The 17370-nt window shown below is 40.6% G+C and overlaps 1 long non-coding RNA gene across 1 annotated transcript; it reads left to right on the plus strand.

Annotated features, from left to right (window-relative positions):
• The first annotated feature begins 397 nt into the window (after nt 1-397).
• LOC149868377 (uncharacterized) lies at nt 398-5808 on the plus strand. Its single transcript, XR_016440982.1, has 4 exons — nt 398-530; nt 1515-1610; nt 2462-2586; nt 5327-5808. It is a non-coding gene; the product is annotated as an uncharacterized LOC149868377 (long non-coding RNA).
• Nucleotides 5809-17370: the final 11562 nt, after the last annotated feature.

The following is a 17370-nucleotide window of genomic DNA, read 5'->3' on the forward strand; positions in this document are numbered from 1 at the left end:
GCGTGGGCCATGTTTGCTTTCATTTCAGTCGGCTTTTATTTTAGTGCAGTTTAGTTTTTGCTCTAAGTCGAACAAAATTAATCATTTCTGGGAAATGCTAACCACAATGACAGACCTTGCTATGCTGAATGTTTTACAACGAAGCTGTTTCTAGCCATAAGCTGCCACCAGGAGCAAACAACTGACGGCCAGCAGTGTTTTTGTCAGATTCTGACAAGTGAATCAATAAAAAGACACAGCAAAGGTTCAATCAGAACAGACACCACTAATATGACTGGCCTTTTGGGACCCACAAAAGCGTGGAACTGCTTTTCCATGTTAATTTCTCTTCGCTACCCTTGGGGTTATCACCTTCTTTGGCCTCTGTTAATTAAAAACTGCCTCCTGTTAAAGTTCCTTGGCAGACATTTTCCTCATGTCAACCCATTTTGCTGGCTGCTGAGAAAGGAAACGAGAGGAATGAGAATTCTGACCCAGCGACGTGAAGCGCTGCCAAAACCCCGTCTCGTCACCTCCAATCTCCACTCAGCGTAAGTGTGCACACTTCTTTTCTATCGCTTCAGATGCTCGGAGGAACTTGCCGAGTACGTACAAAAAGCAGGAATTTAAGGTAGCCATTCTGCATATTTTTATAAGGATCTGGATATAAAAGGAAACCTGAGTAGGGCAACACAAATAACTGATTTTTCAGGTTGGCAGCCAAATGGAAAAGCCGGGGTTTGGGGGAAATCAATTTGATCTTTGGATCAAAACGCCTTTTTTTTTTTTAGTTAAAAATAAAAGGGAAAATAATAACCCTCCGAATGTTGTTTCAAATCAAACAGCACATTCCACTTGACCCCAAACAAAACATTTCCTTGCACCAAGTGGTTGGAAGAAAAGCAGAATTAGAAGAAAAGCAGAACCCTCTCATTTCTTTTCTCAGCAGCCGGTGCTAAAGTCACAAACGCAGAAAAGGAAAAATGACCAGCAATAGTTCTTCAGGGACTGCTGACAAGAAAAGTGAGGAAAATATTTCTAAAACAACAGTAGTGTAGCCCTTGTGGATAAGAGAAGGAAAAAGGGGCTGCCTCTAACTTCTGCTGTAAGCTCCAGCCTGGGGTCTCGTAAGGCCAGGTACAACAACCAGATTTCAGGCCCACACTATCATGTTTATGCCAAGCCTTCACTTGCTTTAACCATTCCCACGTTTCCTCTCTCTTCTGTTATTTATCTCTAGTCATCTTTTCCTGAGAAATTTGCCAAGCTCTTTCAGTGGTGAGGACTGCATAAGCTCAGGTTGGTTTTCAGCCTCACTGGTGGGCTTTCCATCAGTCTGTAACACTGAGGATCCCTCTGGGCACTAGCTCTCGTGGGATTTTCTTGTTTTGTCCTGACTTGGAGTCTGGTCATGTTGAACATCTGGGCCTTCGTACGGAGCCAATATACATTCTATTTTACAACTTTGATAGAGATTTATAATTCTCTTACTTCTCCACTGCTATTAACAGGCATTTGTCTGTCCTTATTTACAGCATCTGAGAGACCGGAGAGTTGAACATAATTTGGCTTTTGGTATTGACACTGGTGCTTGGTTTCTACATGCTGCAGAGATTAAACAGACAGTTATGGTAAGAATTATTAACTCAAACATTTACTGTGGCAAAAGCTATTTAAATAGGATTTTATCTTTGATTTCAACGCATGGACAGTACCACTTATTGGTAGCTGATGAGGTGGGTTCTGTGTATGCTGATGCAAAGGCAACTAGACTGACCAAAATTCAGAGGTTATTACGTTTGGTTATTTTATACTTGCCTTTTTATCATGATGCAAAAGGCACTTTTAACTCATTATGCATGAAGTAATTTAGACAAATGAAGCACCTTCCTAAATCATTGTTCATTCTGCAGACCAAACATTTTTTTCAAATGTCTACAATATTTAGCCCTCCTCCAGTCCACCACAGCTTCTGATGCCTAAGTAAATACATTGATATTAAAAACATCTTGATATTCATCATAGTATTGATTTGACTTGTTCAAAAGTAAGTACTTAAAAAGAAACTCTACAATATTTACAAGCTCAATCAGGTAAACATTACAGATAAAATATAATGTTCTCATGGCAGTATGGATGATTTCATACCATAAATAGATTTTTTGTGCACAGTTTGTTTTTCCAGCTCCTCCTTTTGAACATCTTTTTGGCCTGCCTTTAAGAATGTAATCCTAAAAAATATCCATTAGTAGGTAGAAAGGGAGACCGGTAGACTAAATTTATGAAAGGAAGATCTGGTTGAGGTCTGAGTTCTTCTTGTCTGGGCCAGTTTTTTCCCCCTTGCCCTACTGGGATAAACAATGCTTCTCTTTTAATCATTTTGGCAGAAAAAACAATTTTCTTTCCAGTACCATTGTACATTATACTATGTTTTGTCACATACAACACACCCCAGAATAAAATTCTCACCTTGTTCTAAAAGACAGAATGAAGAAATAAGGATCTTTCCGTGAAGTAAGTAACTGAGTAGCAGCAGCCAGGGATCTGAACCTGTTCACTGTTCTGTTCCCTGCGAGTCCCGGAAGATTTTACTTTCATCTTTGTCCAGTAAGTGACAGAAACTACTCTCACTTGCTTATCATGCCCACTACTATTTCCAGCAGCTGTTCTTTGGGAAAAAAGTGTATATAACATAGGCAAGATAGTGAGGCATGGGAGCTCAACCACCAGCTTGCAAGCCAAATCTGGTTCACAGTGCTGCATCCTCCAACCTGTGGGGCTCCCCACATGTCCAGAAATGTGTTAGAGGGAACAGTGGCTCCATTCCCCTACTGCCACATTTCCAGACCCATGGAGACCCCCAGGTCCCACACACTGGATCAAGCAGCTGATCCCAGGGGTCAGGGCTCGGCAAGGTCCACGGGGTCCAATCTCAGTGGCTGGGGCCCCAGGGCCCATTCCCAGTGGGAGAGGTTGATGCAGACCACAGTCTCAGGATGTGAGAATGGGAGGGGGTGATACTGGAACCCCAGGGCCCCATCGCAGCAGGACGGGGTTCCAGGCCCCAAAACCTGATCCTGGATTTCCTGGCCCACAGACCTGCCCCAAGCCACTCATCTGGCCTTCAATCCCAAAAGGTTGAGCACCTCTGAAATAAAATATGTCCAGTGATAGCTGCCGCATGATCAATAATATCCGATTTAGAATACAGTCATGTAGTAGCAGGTACAATTTAATTTGACTAAATAACCTATTGAAGTGGAACTGCTGGAGTTGGGCAGGAATTTCAAGAGCCTTTATAAAACAGCTATAGCAAGTGCATGTTACGTCAGTCAACTAGTAACTGTTCCTGGAAGCAAGGCTCCAGGAGCCTGGCATTTTCAAGTTAAGATGGGAACCCCTGTTGTGTTGGAATCTCACATTAATGAAAAATGTGGTATAGGAGCCATATACAGAAGTAGAGAAGGATAAATGCTTTAAGTAGATGGCACTCCTCTTCTGTCAGTTACAGATAAAAGATGGCTTCTAGTAGAGTTGTTAAAAAATGCTTAAATAATTTAAATGAGTATTGCTATTCCATAGCAAAATGTTTATTACAAATTTGGGAGGGATGACAGGAAAAGAGGGGAAGGAGAGGAAATGCATGGTTCCTGCACTTGCTGTATTACTACTAAAGCATACAATTCTGTTTGCAATATTGCAGCTGTACAGCCCCTTTTGATTCTGTTCAAAACATAGCAAAAGTAATACAACACAATGCTATGGACAACCCATAGATAGCTTTCTATTTCATCTCTCTGCCTTCCAGTTCCTGAGGTCAGAGAAAAGTGCACAAACACTATAGAAAAAGCAGGTTGCAGATTTCGTAAGAATACACTTTCAGCAGAAAAATCTCATTCTTCTTCATCTGGGCCAGAACTAAGGATGTGCAGGGGTGCAGAGAGTAACAAATCAACCATAAAAGCCAAGCAAAGATTTTCAAAATCATAATAAACGTTGGACTTAGTTTGAAAGACTGGCAAAAGTCAAAATCAATTTTGTACGATCCACACTGGTTCATTCACCCCTAAAATTGAAGCCTGGAGATAATGATACAGAAATAAATAAAAATAACTAAATATAACTAAATATATAAAATACTCCAAACACGTGATTTATTTTAATCATGAGAAATACATGGTGCAGATCTGAGGGCAGAACTGGAGGTCTGTAGGTGTGGGCATGCCTGTTTCTCTTTGGGTAAATGTGTGCATTTGTTAGTTAATTATGCACATTTATTTAATAGACATACATCTATGCATAATATAAAAGACGACCTCACTTTAGGGATCAAAATCCAAGATACAGTCCCAGACACCATACAGAACTTCAGAATCTAATGTAGTCAACACCACTTCCAGTTTTTTGTGGTACAACATTAACATAGCACCATGGATGAACTGGCTTCAGTGACAAGTGAAGCTGGCTACACTGCTCCAGCTTCAGGAGGTAGCCCAAAATTGGAAGCAGTTAAATCATACTCCCATGGTGCCAAGCAGCATTGTGCTGTATGCAGTGAAACAGTAGGACACTTTGCACAACAGGACTGTTCAAGACCAATTTTCCAAACTCAGGACCAAAGCCTATTTCAGAGTTTCTTTGTGAACACCGGGACACAGGTCTGACATTCAGGACAATTCCTGAAAATGCAAGACCAATGGTAACGTTATCTATGTACCAGTATATTTACTATATGCTTAATGTAACACATCTGCATGTTACTATTAACCTGCAATCCTGAATTATACAGAATCCCAGCTTTATATCCAGTTAAAGAAATACCCAGGTTTGAAATTCCCTGTTAGGTGCCCCTTCCATAAATGAATTAGCTAGTGACATTTGAACATTGTTTTATGTTTTATAAGATATAAATATTCTCATATCCCTAGTTTCAAAGCTGCAACATTGCATCAAGAATCATGTATTATTTTAAATCCTTGTCTGTGCGCTCCTGTACATTTAAATGAATGTTCCTAACCACAGCTCACAAAAGCAGGCAATATGCATCATCTACAATCACATATCAAATCAAGTTAAATGTTTGACATTGCATTGCTCTGCAATTCATGACAAGAAAGGTAAATCATTTTGATGTTAACCAATGTAAACAAAACCTTTATGAATACCAGAAGGTAAATCAGACTACAATGTCTCCAAATATCTGGCAATAATATAAAGCAAGAGAGAGAACCATCTTTTTTCCTTAAATTTTAATATCTTAATATAGTGAAAAAGGGGATAGTGCAGGTAGCTCATCCTCTGATGACAACTCGCTTTTTTGTCTAATTTCCATTTGTTTCTTTGGCAGCTAAAACACCTTGAAATTACCTTCTCCAGCATGGAAGAATGATTTTTTTTCCTAGTGCTAGCTGTCAGAGTGATTAGAATTTTAATTAGTAAAGGCGAGAGGAGGGAGGAAAATCACTGAGAAAAGCGCATGAAAGATTCACAATTGCAGAGAAGACAAAGAGGCATCTGAAGCAGTCTCACAGCTTGATTGTTACATCAGTAATTCTAGGGCAATGCTGAATTCTATATGACTAACACCGTACTGCCCTTTAACCCTCTGACAGCACTAGGGTACTGGGGCACTAGGAAACATTTTTATCAGTTGTCACTCAGAGTAAGGCAAGGCTTTTAAAGCACTCAGACTATGAACAGCTTCATCCCAACGCCTATTTTGGCCCTTTGATCTGCTCTCAGAGACCCAGAGCTCAGAATTCAAGCTACAAAGAAAAAGACTGTCAATTATATAGACAGTCATCACCAGACTGTTACCCCACAATAAATACAGCAATTTTCCTTTTAATTTCTATGTTTGCAACAGAAAAAAGTCCCATTTGTTTTTGTTCAATAGGTAATGCTGTGTATTTCCATAGGTAATTTATTTATTAAAATGCATTCTAATGTCAGAAGAAGGGTGAATCTGTTAGATCAGTTATGTTTTTGTTTAGCATATTTATCCTACTGAAAGTACAGAACTAGAGATTGTGGCTTTAATGTCACAGCCCAGTGTAGGAGGCAGTATGGGGTCACATTGCACCAGAAGGAATACTAGATAGACAGTTACTCAAAAAGGATGAATGTATCACAATTTACTGTGAGATAAAGGAGGACAAGAGTTCACTGCTCTTCAGTAACTGCCTGTGTGCACTCTTATCGTGCAATAAATGGAAGCTAAACTGTGGCCCTGCACTAGATCAAGTAAACATAGCAATGTGAGGCCCAGTCTTGGTGCATGGGGCCAGGTAGGGGCAGCAGAGGGTCCCAGGACCCAATTTCAGCATGCAGGTCTAGGCAGAGGGTGTGCAGGACCCTAGAGCCTGATGCCAGAATACAGGGCTGGGCAGAGGCAGTGTGGGGCCCCAGAACCCCATCCTCATGTGTGGAGGTCAGCTTGAGGACACGAGGGGTCCCAATCCAGGTATGAAGGCCTGATCCTGGCACACAGGATCTAATCTGGCCCGCAGACCTCTCTTAGTGATCTAACTTGGCCCATGGGGCCAAAAGGTTGAGTGCCACTGGTATAGCAGTGTGCCGCATCACTCTTGGATGCCAAGAGTTCCTTCTAATAGTGCTGCAGGGTGCTGTGATGGGTTAGCACTATTAGGTGGGGAAACATCTACACATGATTCATGAAATAAACCCAGAGATTTCATATAGGAATCCATAGCATCAGAACCATTCTGACCTGTTCTGGTCTTTTTGAGTTTTTTGCATAAAACAATTGCTCTATTATTTTTCCATAGTCAAAAAAACTCAAAAAGCTAAGAGCTGGCATTTTCTGAGTAGCGCCTTGATTCTAATGTGGGGTGCCTTGAGTCTAAAAAGGTTGAGGAACCACTGGTGTAGCTATGTCCTTTGAGGTCAGTCCTGAAATCATCACGTGCATGTATGATTCCATTCATTTCAATGGAACCAAGTTTTCTGGGATATCAGCACTGGGATAATAAGTATAATAGATTCAACATATTACCAACACATGCTGTTGTACAGCTCTAAACACATACACACACACACACACACCCTGCTGTACATCTCTCTCTCTCTCTATATATATATATATATATGTGTGTGTGTGTGTGTGTATGTGTATGAATGTATGAGTGTATGTGTATTTTATATAAATACACACACACACACACATACACACACACACGTATATGTATAGAGGGACAGAGATGTACAGCAGATGTATATATATACATACATCTCTCTCTATATATATATATAGATATGGTTACAGATATAGATATATCTATACAGATAGATATACAGAAATATATAGAAAGACTGATGTAATAATATTTTGGTAGTAATAATTTAATTCAGCAATTACAAGCAGTGGAGTTGCTCAGATATTTTGACCATCTAAAGTTTTACAGAATGTTGAATTCTACTCCATGACCAGCTTTAACTATGATTCTAGCTAGAGGGAAAGGTAAGAATTACAACAGCCAGCTTCTTACAAAGGTTCATTGTCCAATCTCTGGCAAATAGTCTAGTAGGGTAACAAATTGACTTGCTGACCTTTTTGTCTAGTACAATAACACATGCCACATTTGTAATTTATGGAAATCAATCCATAGAGAATTTTTAGTTTCAAGTTGTTATAGCCCAATGCAAGATCTAAATAAAAGTGAAGAAAAGTTCTCTAGGAAATAATGGTACAATACAGATAGAACTAAAAAGTAAAGTTCAAAGCACTGATCTCTACAATACATCTCTAAATACTGGTGAGAAGCTAATAATTACAGCTAAAGTCAATTGTCAGCTGTTTTAATGTGCAGAGATGAAGACAGCTTTGACATTTCTATCCTCCTTTCCTGGTCCTTGGAAAATCAGACGGGAAATGGAAAGTTAAATTCTAGACCTTCACAAACATTTTAGTTTTTGTTGTTGTTGTTGTTGTTGTTAATACACTAACCAGTCTTTTTTTCCAAAAAGCCATTGTTTTCAACCTCTGAAATCAATAACATCCCTACAACATGATTATGGATAGAAAGTATTTTCTGTACCCTTTCAACTAGTATAATCATTCTAGTCCAAAAGCTCACAAGCATAATAATCATCTTCCATACAAGCCAAGTCTGAGCTGAATAAAGCACATATGCCCACCCCCAGCCTGAGTTTCATGACAGCTGAGAGCTCCCAGTGGGAAAAAAAGACACCTCTTTTCTCCCATATGTTTGGGTGGTGGCTAGCAAATACACAGAAGGAGGCAAGAGTTTCTGGGAATAGAAGTTGTGTAGAAATACTGAGGACACATGGAGCTCCTAACAGGTAATAAAACTGATAAAACCTCTCCAGTTTTAATTACAGTTTTGAAAATGCCACCTCCTGTCTACTTGGGCCTGAAGCCCTTGTGCGAAACAGCAATCCATCATCAGCAATCCCCCGATTCAAGGATGATCTCTACCATGGCTCACTGACGGGTCTTGAGGTGACTTAAGAGTCCAATCATTGAGCCACAGACATGTCTGCAGAAGTTGCAGGTTTTTCAGCAGGGGAGACTAGGCTGTAAGCGGGATTCCTCTTGTTTCCCTTCCTCTGTTCCTTTATGCTTCAAGGGCAAGACATTTTACCTCAAAGCAGACTGTCACCTATCACTTGGTTGAGCTTATGGTGCCATTAGAGTCAGTTAGTAACCAACTAAATCTAATTAACTAAAGAACGTACAGCTTATGCCATTAGAGGTGGATCTGGCTGTATGCTATCACAAATGATCAGGCTATTCACCAGGCATTATTTTAAGGTAAAAAAAAATATGGTAGATACATAAATTGGAATGTCTCTCTCTCTCTCTCTCACACACATACACACACACACACACACACACACACACACACACACACAGAGTAATTTGAATTGTGTATGAGTTTAGGAAATCACTGCATACAGCTTTGCTTCAGATGAGGTAGTCCCTGTAAATTACCAAAAATTATGGTGTGTAGGTCGACACAGTGTAGAGGTTGATCCCTGGCTTTCCGATCTGAAAGGTAAGGATTTTCATAGGCATGGTGTATAAGTGGGGGCAGGCTCAGCACTTGGCTGGCATGGCCCCATCCCCTGTGAGCGGCACTGTCGGTGCCACTTGCAGCGTACGGGGCTGCACCAGCTGAGCACTGAGCCCATCGCCATTCCTGTCCCCTGCAGGCAGTGCCAAGTCCAGTACTGCTCTCAGGGGACAGGGAAGGGGATGGGGATGGGGATGGAGACAGGGACAGGGATGGGGCTGGGCTTGGCTGGTCTCAGCATTTGGCTGGCGTGGCCCCATCCCCTCCGAGAGGTGCTGCTGGTGCTGCTCACAGGGGATGGGGCCACACCAGATAAGCGCTAAAGTCAGCCTAGCCCAGCCCCATCCCCATCCCCTGCGAGTGGCACTGAGCTTGCAGGGGATGGGTAAACTGTGAACAGTGCTGCCAAATGCTGAGCCCAGTGCTGCTCACAGAGATGAGGCTGCACCAGCCAAGCACAGAGCCCCATCCCCTGAGAGCCCAGAGCTGATTGCAAGGGACAAGAACAGGGCTGGGCTCAGTGCATGGCTGGTACAGCCTCATCCTCTGCAAGCAGTGCCAGCAGCACCACTCACAGGGGCTGAGGCCTCACCAGCCAAGCGCTGAGCCTGGTCAAGCCCAGCACAGCCCAGCCCAGCCCCAGCCCCTGAGAACAGCACCAGGCTTGCAGAGGATGGGTCTGCTGTGTGAGATGCTGTCAAATGCTGAGCGCAGTGCTGCTCACAGGGGATGAGGCTGTGCTAGCTGAGCACCAAGCCAAGCCCCATCCCCTGTGACTAGAATCAGGCTCCACATTCAACAACACCGCTCACAGCAGAGAGGACCAGGCTCAGCACTGAGCTGGTGCAACTCCATCCCCTGCGAGCCCAGAGCTGCTCACGAGAGGTGGGGATAGGGCTTGCTCAGAGTTTGCCTGCTGCAGCCTCATCCCCTGCATTCACTGCCAGCAGGGGATGGGACCACACCAGTCGAGCACTGATCACACCCAAGCCCAGCCCCATCTCTGATTTTTGATATGGCACAGTGTATAAGTCAAGTTTGATTATTAAGACACAAAAATTGGGCTTCAAAACTTGAGTGTTATACCATGAAATACGGTATTCCTTATTTCATACTTAAAATGCACCAGTGAACTGCAATATCAACTTTGGTGATTTAACAACCACTAGAGCTAATAAGTGATCACAAACATTTTTTATAAAAATGTCCATATTCAGTGACTTAAATGAAGGCCTCCTCCAGTTCTTCACTCATCCAGTTATGTTGCAGAAATGATACCACCATAGCACCAACAACTATTAGTACAGGTAATAGTAAATTAATACAACTAATAGTAAATTATAAATAGCTACTAGAGAAGAAATAATGGCAGTAAATAGTTCAGCAGCAAGGCCTAGTGCGATTACATATCCCCAGAGCATGTTCATCAAGTAATTTAAAAAACAAAGACTAAATAAGTAGAAAAAACATCAGAAAAAGTGAACTGACAATGTGAAAAGAGGAGACATTGTTAAATATAGTGCAAAGACACATGGACCAACCAACTATTCCCAGGTCTCCAGCCACACGACATGATAGCATGCAGAAAAGGTGCTTTAAAAATGGCTCCAGAACTTCTGTCCTAAAATCTAACAGAACTCTGCTATTTGCATGGAAGAATCCATGTTGTTACTGGTTTCTATTGCCCGATTAAAGAACAGTGCTTGCAAGGGTCTTGATGACAACCCTATATTTTGCCTCACAGGCAGCCAAGGAGTGAAGAGGTGGAGAATATCTACTAAAGAGATGCAGCTCATTGAATAAAAAGACCTCCTCTTAAAGCCCTCAATGCCAGTAATCCATCATCGGAACAGTCACTGAATTCATAATAAAAATACAGTTTTACAACTGTTGGCATGTAAAACATATAAATAGGCTGCAGTGCTTGCATTGTCCTCATTCAGACAGAGCGCCCCATGTAAGGCCAAAGTAAAAACTGAGTGAGGATGTCACACTTTGTCCTGGTGTTATAATGCATGTGGTATTATTATAATGTATTACTTCAACTGCAGTAGCACTTCTACAACCCCAAAAATGGAATTAGCTCCTAGTACACTTGGTACTGTATACATAAAACAATAGAAAGACAGTTCCCACTCCAGAATGCTCTACTTGTTCCAACTTTCATGGTACAATATTTTATATTCCTTTGCAAGCCCCAGCTCCTGGTGGCAAGAGATTTTTATCAGAATTTAAGCTCCCCTTTTTGTCTTTTAATAAAAATATATTTCTAGCCCCCTGGGTTGTGAAGGGAAAAATTCTGGGAAAGTTTTTCAATATAAACTGAAAGCTCAGACCCCAAAAGACATGTAAAAGAAGCCCAAATTTACTAGTTTCATATCTCAGGATTTCTAAGCCAAAATAATCATATTTTGAGGCCTTTTTCACATTTTTTGAACATTTTGGTTTAGGACAACTGACCTCATAGTTTTAAATTTACACAATAACCAATAGGTGGATAAACAGACAACACTGAGGGTGAGGATAAGGAAAAACAGAATGTTACACAGTGTCTCTATATAAATATTTCATGAAAATAGTCATAAATATTTTCTCAGATATATGTCTGAGAAAAAACAATTTCTTTCAAAATGAGAAATTCTGCTGTTTTTCCAATGAGGCCTCTATGGGTTTTCCTTGATTTCACCTATATGAAAGGGTTTTTTTTCCAACTCCAGTTTCTGTATTCCCTCCATTCACATAAATCCCTAATCCTTCCTTTCTCTGCAGTGACTCATTTCAACATGGTGGGAAAGAGCACTGATGTCAGTACATAGAGCAAGGCTCTTAAAAGCTAACTGAAAACACAAAGATTGCTTAAAAAGAAAATTACTCATGTCTCAGACTTATACCTCCCTGCACACACATAAGCAGCATGAACTAGCTCAAGTTGAGATCATGAGTTTTGCAACCCACTCTGTTGAAACAATCTTTACACAGCCTGTCAGAAAGATTGGAGACAGATGTTCTATGTTTTGCACACTAATCTTCAAATAAGTACCACAAGTTTTATGAGTGTTTCACAGTGGGAAAGAAAATGGCCTAGCCAACCAAACTGAGCAATATGATTTTGGCTCTGAAGCTAGAAGGAGATTGCCCATTTCTCCCATCAGTTGAAAAATCTTGTCTGAAGATCCTCTGTCAGATAGTTCTCTTTGCTGCACTTTCTCCCCTGCTGTTTCTGTCTCACATGAGAATGCCTGCAAATACAGAGCCTGAGGGATACATATAGCGCTATATATATATATATATATATATATATATATACACACACATACATATACACACACACACACACTCAGTTTCCTAATGCAAACATAGCACAAGTGCCATTTGTAGGTTACACACACAACAGCTGTCATACAAGATGTGTAGGAACAGTCCCCAATAGCATTCAAATCATGTTCTTGCAGTTTTCACGTGTCAGGCATTTTTCACTCTGTAGCTTGAAAAAGAAATATTCTCATGTTATTATTTTGTAAGTTGAACGGCTATGTAAATTTTGCTGCATGAAGGGATTCAGTGTTTCTGTCCTTCTATCATGGCAGACAAATTCTTGGCCTAGGATGCACTGGAGGAATATAAGATACTACTCTGTGGGCCAAATATTGAATGCCTTACTCAGAGAAAATGTCCAGTCAATAAACATTCACAACTGTTCACAGAGTTTAGGCCAGAAGGGACCTTTAGATCATCTGTTCTGGCTTCCTGTATACCACTAACCCTTAAATTTCACCCATTTACCTCTGGACTGAAACCAATAAAGCTTGTTTGGGTAAAGAAGAATTTGTCTTTATATCTTCTTGAAATATGCAATCTTTAACCTGTCTGAAGATGGTATGTCTGAAGATAGATGAAGAATCAACTACGTCCCTTGAGAGTTTGTTCCAATGGTTAATCACCATCTCTGTTAAAAAAAAAAAAAATCTCTGCCTTATTTCTAAATTGAATTACTCTGGCTTTGGCTTCCAGCCATTCTTGCTATTCCTTTCCTTGCTAAATTAAAGAGCCCATTAGTATCCAGTATTTTTTTCCTGCTAAGGTGCTTCTATCTTGTAATCAAGGCACCTGTAAATCTTTCTTTTGATATACTGGACAGATTGAGCTCTTAAAGTTTGTCAACACAGGATTTTTTTTTCCTGTTATCAAGTAATTTTTGTTGCTCTTTTCTAAATCCTCTCCAGCTTCTTAACATCCTTTTCAAATGCGGACACCAGAACTGTAGTAGTATCACCAGTGCCACATACAGAAGTAAAATCACTTCACTCCTCCCCCCTGTTAATGCACAAAAAGATGTATTAACCCCCTTTTCAGCAGAGCATCACACTAATCTTATGTTCCATTATTTGTCCATTATGATCCCTAGATTCGTCTTCAGAGTTACTGCATTCAAAGATACAGATCCCCATTTTTCATCACTGGAAATATTAAAGAACAGAATAGACAAAAGTTTGGCTGAAATGATTCTACCTTGACCAGAAGGTTTTAGTAGATAAACTTTTGACCTTCAGCCCTATCTATATCTAATTCTTTAGCTATAGTCTCCATTTATATTGCATATGTAATTTTGCATTTGATTGTATTAAAACCCATTTTGCTCACATGGACCAGTGATTCTCGACCATGGTGCCATGGTATTCTGACAGCATGAAATCTTTTTATGGGTGCTGCAGGACGCTGCTCAGTGTAATTATTGTTAGGTGTGCAAACACCTATAAACGATTTATAAGATAAATCCAGAGATTTCAAAGGAATTTATTCAAATAGGAAACATTCTGCCCTACTGCAGTCTTTCCCGGTTCTTTGCCAGAGAAGAATTGCTCTATTATTTTTCTGCAGTCAAAAAATGACTAAAAGCTTAGAGCTGGCATTTTTGGAGGGGCACCCTGCCTTGCGTCTAAAAAGGTTGAGAACCACGAATGTGGACCCAGTCTGATAGGTGATCCAGATCATTCTTCAGGGCTGCCCTTTCTGAAACATTATTTGCTATTTTTCCATTCTTTGTTATGTTCAGAAATTGTATGAATGATCTGTATTTAATTCTAGATCATTGATGAAAATTTTGGACAACATCATCTTTATGCCAATTACCACAGAGGCAAACTAAAATACACCCAATACCATGATGATTGTCCCCAAGAAGACTACTTTTTGAGTTCTGGCTGTTGGCCAGTTTTTAATCTATTTAATGTGCACTTTATTTTTTTTTATATAGAATTTCCTGTACAGGTGATATTTTACATTCTGTACTCTATTTACCACTATTTATATAGTCTGTTTCTTCAAAAATATTTTTTCTCACATGCCCATAGCTGTAACACCCTCTCACCAGAATTGGCCCATCCTTATCACTTATTTTCTCATTCCATACTTGATCCTAGTCCCATCAAGAAGTACACAGTTTTCTTCAGTTTCAAGTTGTTTTTCAAGTTAGAGCTAATTCATTTGCTGTTCATGTTGACGTCCCCATCATATTGTTTCCTGACAATACAGAGGAGTTGGTAAACTGTCCCACATAAGAGCAGCATTATGATACAACTGTACTTCTGAGATGGATGAAGATGCAGTTAGGCTTAGGGACAGATGAACTGAAAGCAAAGTGCTTCCTGAAGATGCTGAAGGAAGGCAAGAGAGAGGGAATAAGGCAAATTCCTTCCAATCTCTTTTCAAGACCCATTTCTGCCACGACTGCTATACAAAATTGACCAACTAAGACACCCATTCTGAAAGAGAGATGTAGAACATTTGTATTTATATCTCTCTAAAACACCAAAAGAAAAAATCAAAAAATTCAAGAAAGAAAGAGTTTTCAAAACCAAGTATCATTTGCTTGGTGCCTTTTGAATGATGAATTATGGACTCCTGATCAGAGCTTCAAGTGTGCCTGTGGTTTTCTTGGGGTTGGGAGGACACATGAAGGTTGGCTGGAAGGAAAGAGTAGAGGATTAAAAAATGAAGAGAACTGCCTTAGGAGACATATAGAATATCAAGTCAAATGCACAATTCCCAATGGCATAGATGGCCTAACACATTAGAGAATGATGCAGTGTTACTCCTAACAAGTGTTACAGTTTTGACAGCTGCAGTTGGACTACAGAAATATCTCCTCTGAGCAAGGGCATTCATTTAATATTAGGACACGTCTAAGGAAGGTGAGGACAGGCAGGAGGTGGAAGGATAATGAAATGCAAAGATGATCATCTGTCTGTACAGAAAATGCTGCTTGACTGCTGAAGACGATACTGATATTTCCTTTTAGAAACACACAGGCAGGTCTGCTGGACTGAAGCCCAGGATCCTCTCTCTTAAACACCAGAGTTACCCTTCATTCACTCAATGCCTCATTATGAAAGGGAAGGATGGTTTGGATTTAGATGTCCATACATTAGGTCCTCAAAGAGAGAAATAGATATTCATGGAACTGAAATACTTGTTTCCCAGGTTCTTGGGAATGTTTTCAGAGCAACAATTTGAAATCAAACTTCCCATGCCATCAAACTTATCTTGGGGTACAAATAACATTCTGCTTCCTTGTGTAGCAAGCTGTTTGCTGCATTGACTATTTTTATGAGGACAGGTAGCTGATCTACAACCTCATCTGAAAACTAGAGGACCAGTGGACTGCTTTTCATCAACACCCTGCCCCAACCCTTTCACTTATTTAAGTTGGGTAGTCCTACCAGGAGCAAACAAAAATGTGTTAGCACAGTTCTCAGGGTCATTGGAACATATGACTACCTTCCTGCAGTGTCAGGGTATATTTCCCAGAGAAATCACAGTAGTGATGGTGTTTGTCCGATATAACCAAGAAAAGCGACCTGGGTGCTGAATCTACTCAGTATATTGAAGGTGACATTTAAAATGTTTTGTTTCCTTTGGCTGCTGTGGAAGAAATGAGGATTAAAGTTATTCATTGTCCTGGAGTTAAAGCGTAAAAACACACAAAACTTTATTTTAAAAGATGCACCAAAATCTGCAGTCTATGGAATCACCATTTCTACATCAGATAGTAAGTACTTTGTGTTTACTTGTTGCTGTACTTTGCCTTCATTCCCCTTTCAAGGAGAAAAAAAGCCCTGAAAAGAAATTATGAAGTAAAAAAAATGAGTTTTTGTTTTCATAATGGTTCTTGTTTAAGATCTAAATCATTTCAAAGGTTGTACACTAAGCTATAGTTAAGTCTTGATGTTTATAACATCCAAAAAAGGAAAAAGGTCATGGCTCTAACATTGGAAGAACACAAATGTTGTTATTCCCTTGAAGGTCCAACTTTGCAAAAGTTCATAGTGCAGTTTTGCTCAGCTGGAAGTGAAAAAGTGGATACCTATGAAACAGGCTAAAAGTCCTAAAAGTCCCAATTGTGGATACAACGTATCTTGAGAAATGTACAGCCATTGCATCAGCAAACAACTTTATTTTAATAGTTGTTCTAGAGAGGAAAGATATTAAGTAGATTAGCTGTTCTAAAATTTTAACCATTTGAACAAAGTTCTGCTTTCCATTCCAATATGAAATGCCCACCACATCACCAATTTAAAAGCGCAAATCAGTGTTCAAGCCATGCCATAATGAAGCATAATGGGATATCTGGGCTTACACAAATTGTACTGACATCATCTTTTGATATGTAACTATTTTAAGAGTAGGGTGTGAAATTGTAATAATAAATACCTGACAAAATGTAGAAATAGCATCTATTTTACAACACGGAATAAGAAGTTTAAACATGATGTTTGCAGTTTCCTGGGACACCACAAAGCACAAAGACAAAATATTTTGCCTTTTTTTTGCATATGTAAAAGACCAAAATTACAAATGAGAAATGGTTCAATTAATCAGGGTTACCGTATTTCTAGGTTCAAAAAGAGGACACTTGAGGTATGGGGGGGGGGTGTAATACGATTAGAGGAGCAGTGATATGCCCATGCCCTGCCCCTCACTCCCAAGCCACAACCCCCTCTCCCCCAGCCCTGCTGCTACCCATCAATCCCAACCCACAGTACCCTGCCCCACAAACCATGCTGGTGCTTCTTACTCCCAACCCATAGCTCCCCATCCCTGCTGATACACTTCACTCCCAACCTGCAGCCCCCAGCCCTGCCTGTGCCCTGTACTCCCAACCCACAGTCCCCCATCCCGCTGGTGCCCCTCACTCCCAAGCTATAGCCCTCCCTCCAGCCCTGTTAGTGCTCCACACTCCCAACCCACAGCCCCCTGGCCCGCCCCCAGCCCTGCTGTCCACACAGCAGCTTGCTGCCCCTGAAAAATGCCCCCACCCCCTCCCCTGCTGGAGTGG

Source organism: Crocodylus siamensis, chromosome 3, assembly GCF_052110815.1.
Source record: "Crocodylus siamensis isolate JL-2025a chromosome 3, ASM5211081v1, whole genome shotgun sequence".
Lineage (NCBI taxonomy): Eukaryota > Metazoa > Chordata > Crocodylia > Crocodylidae > Crocodylus > Crocodylus siamensis.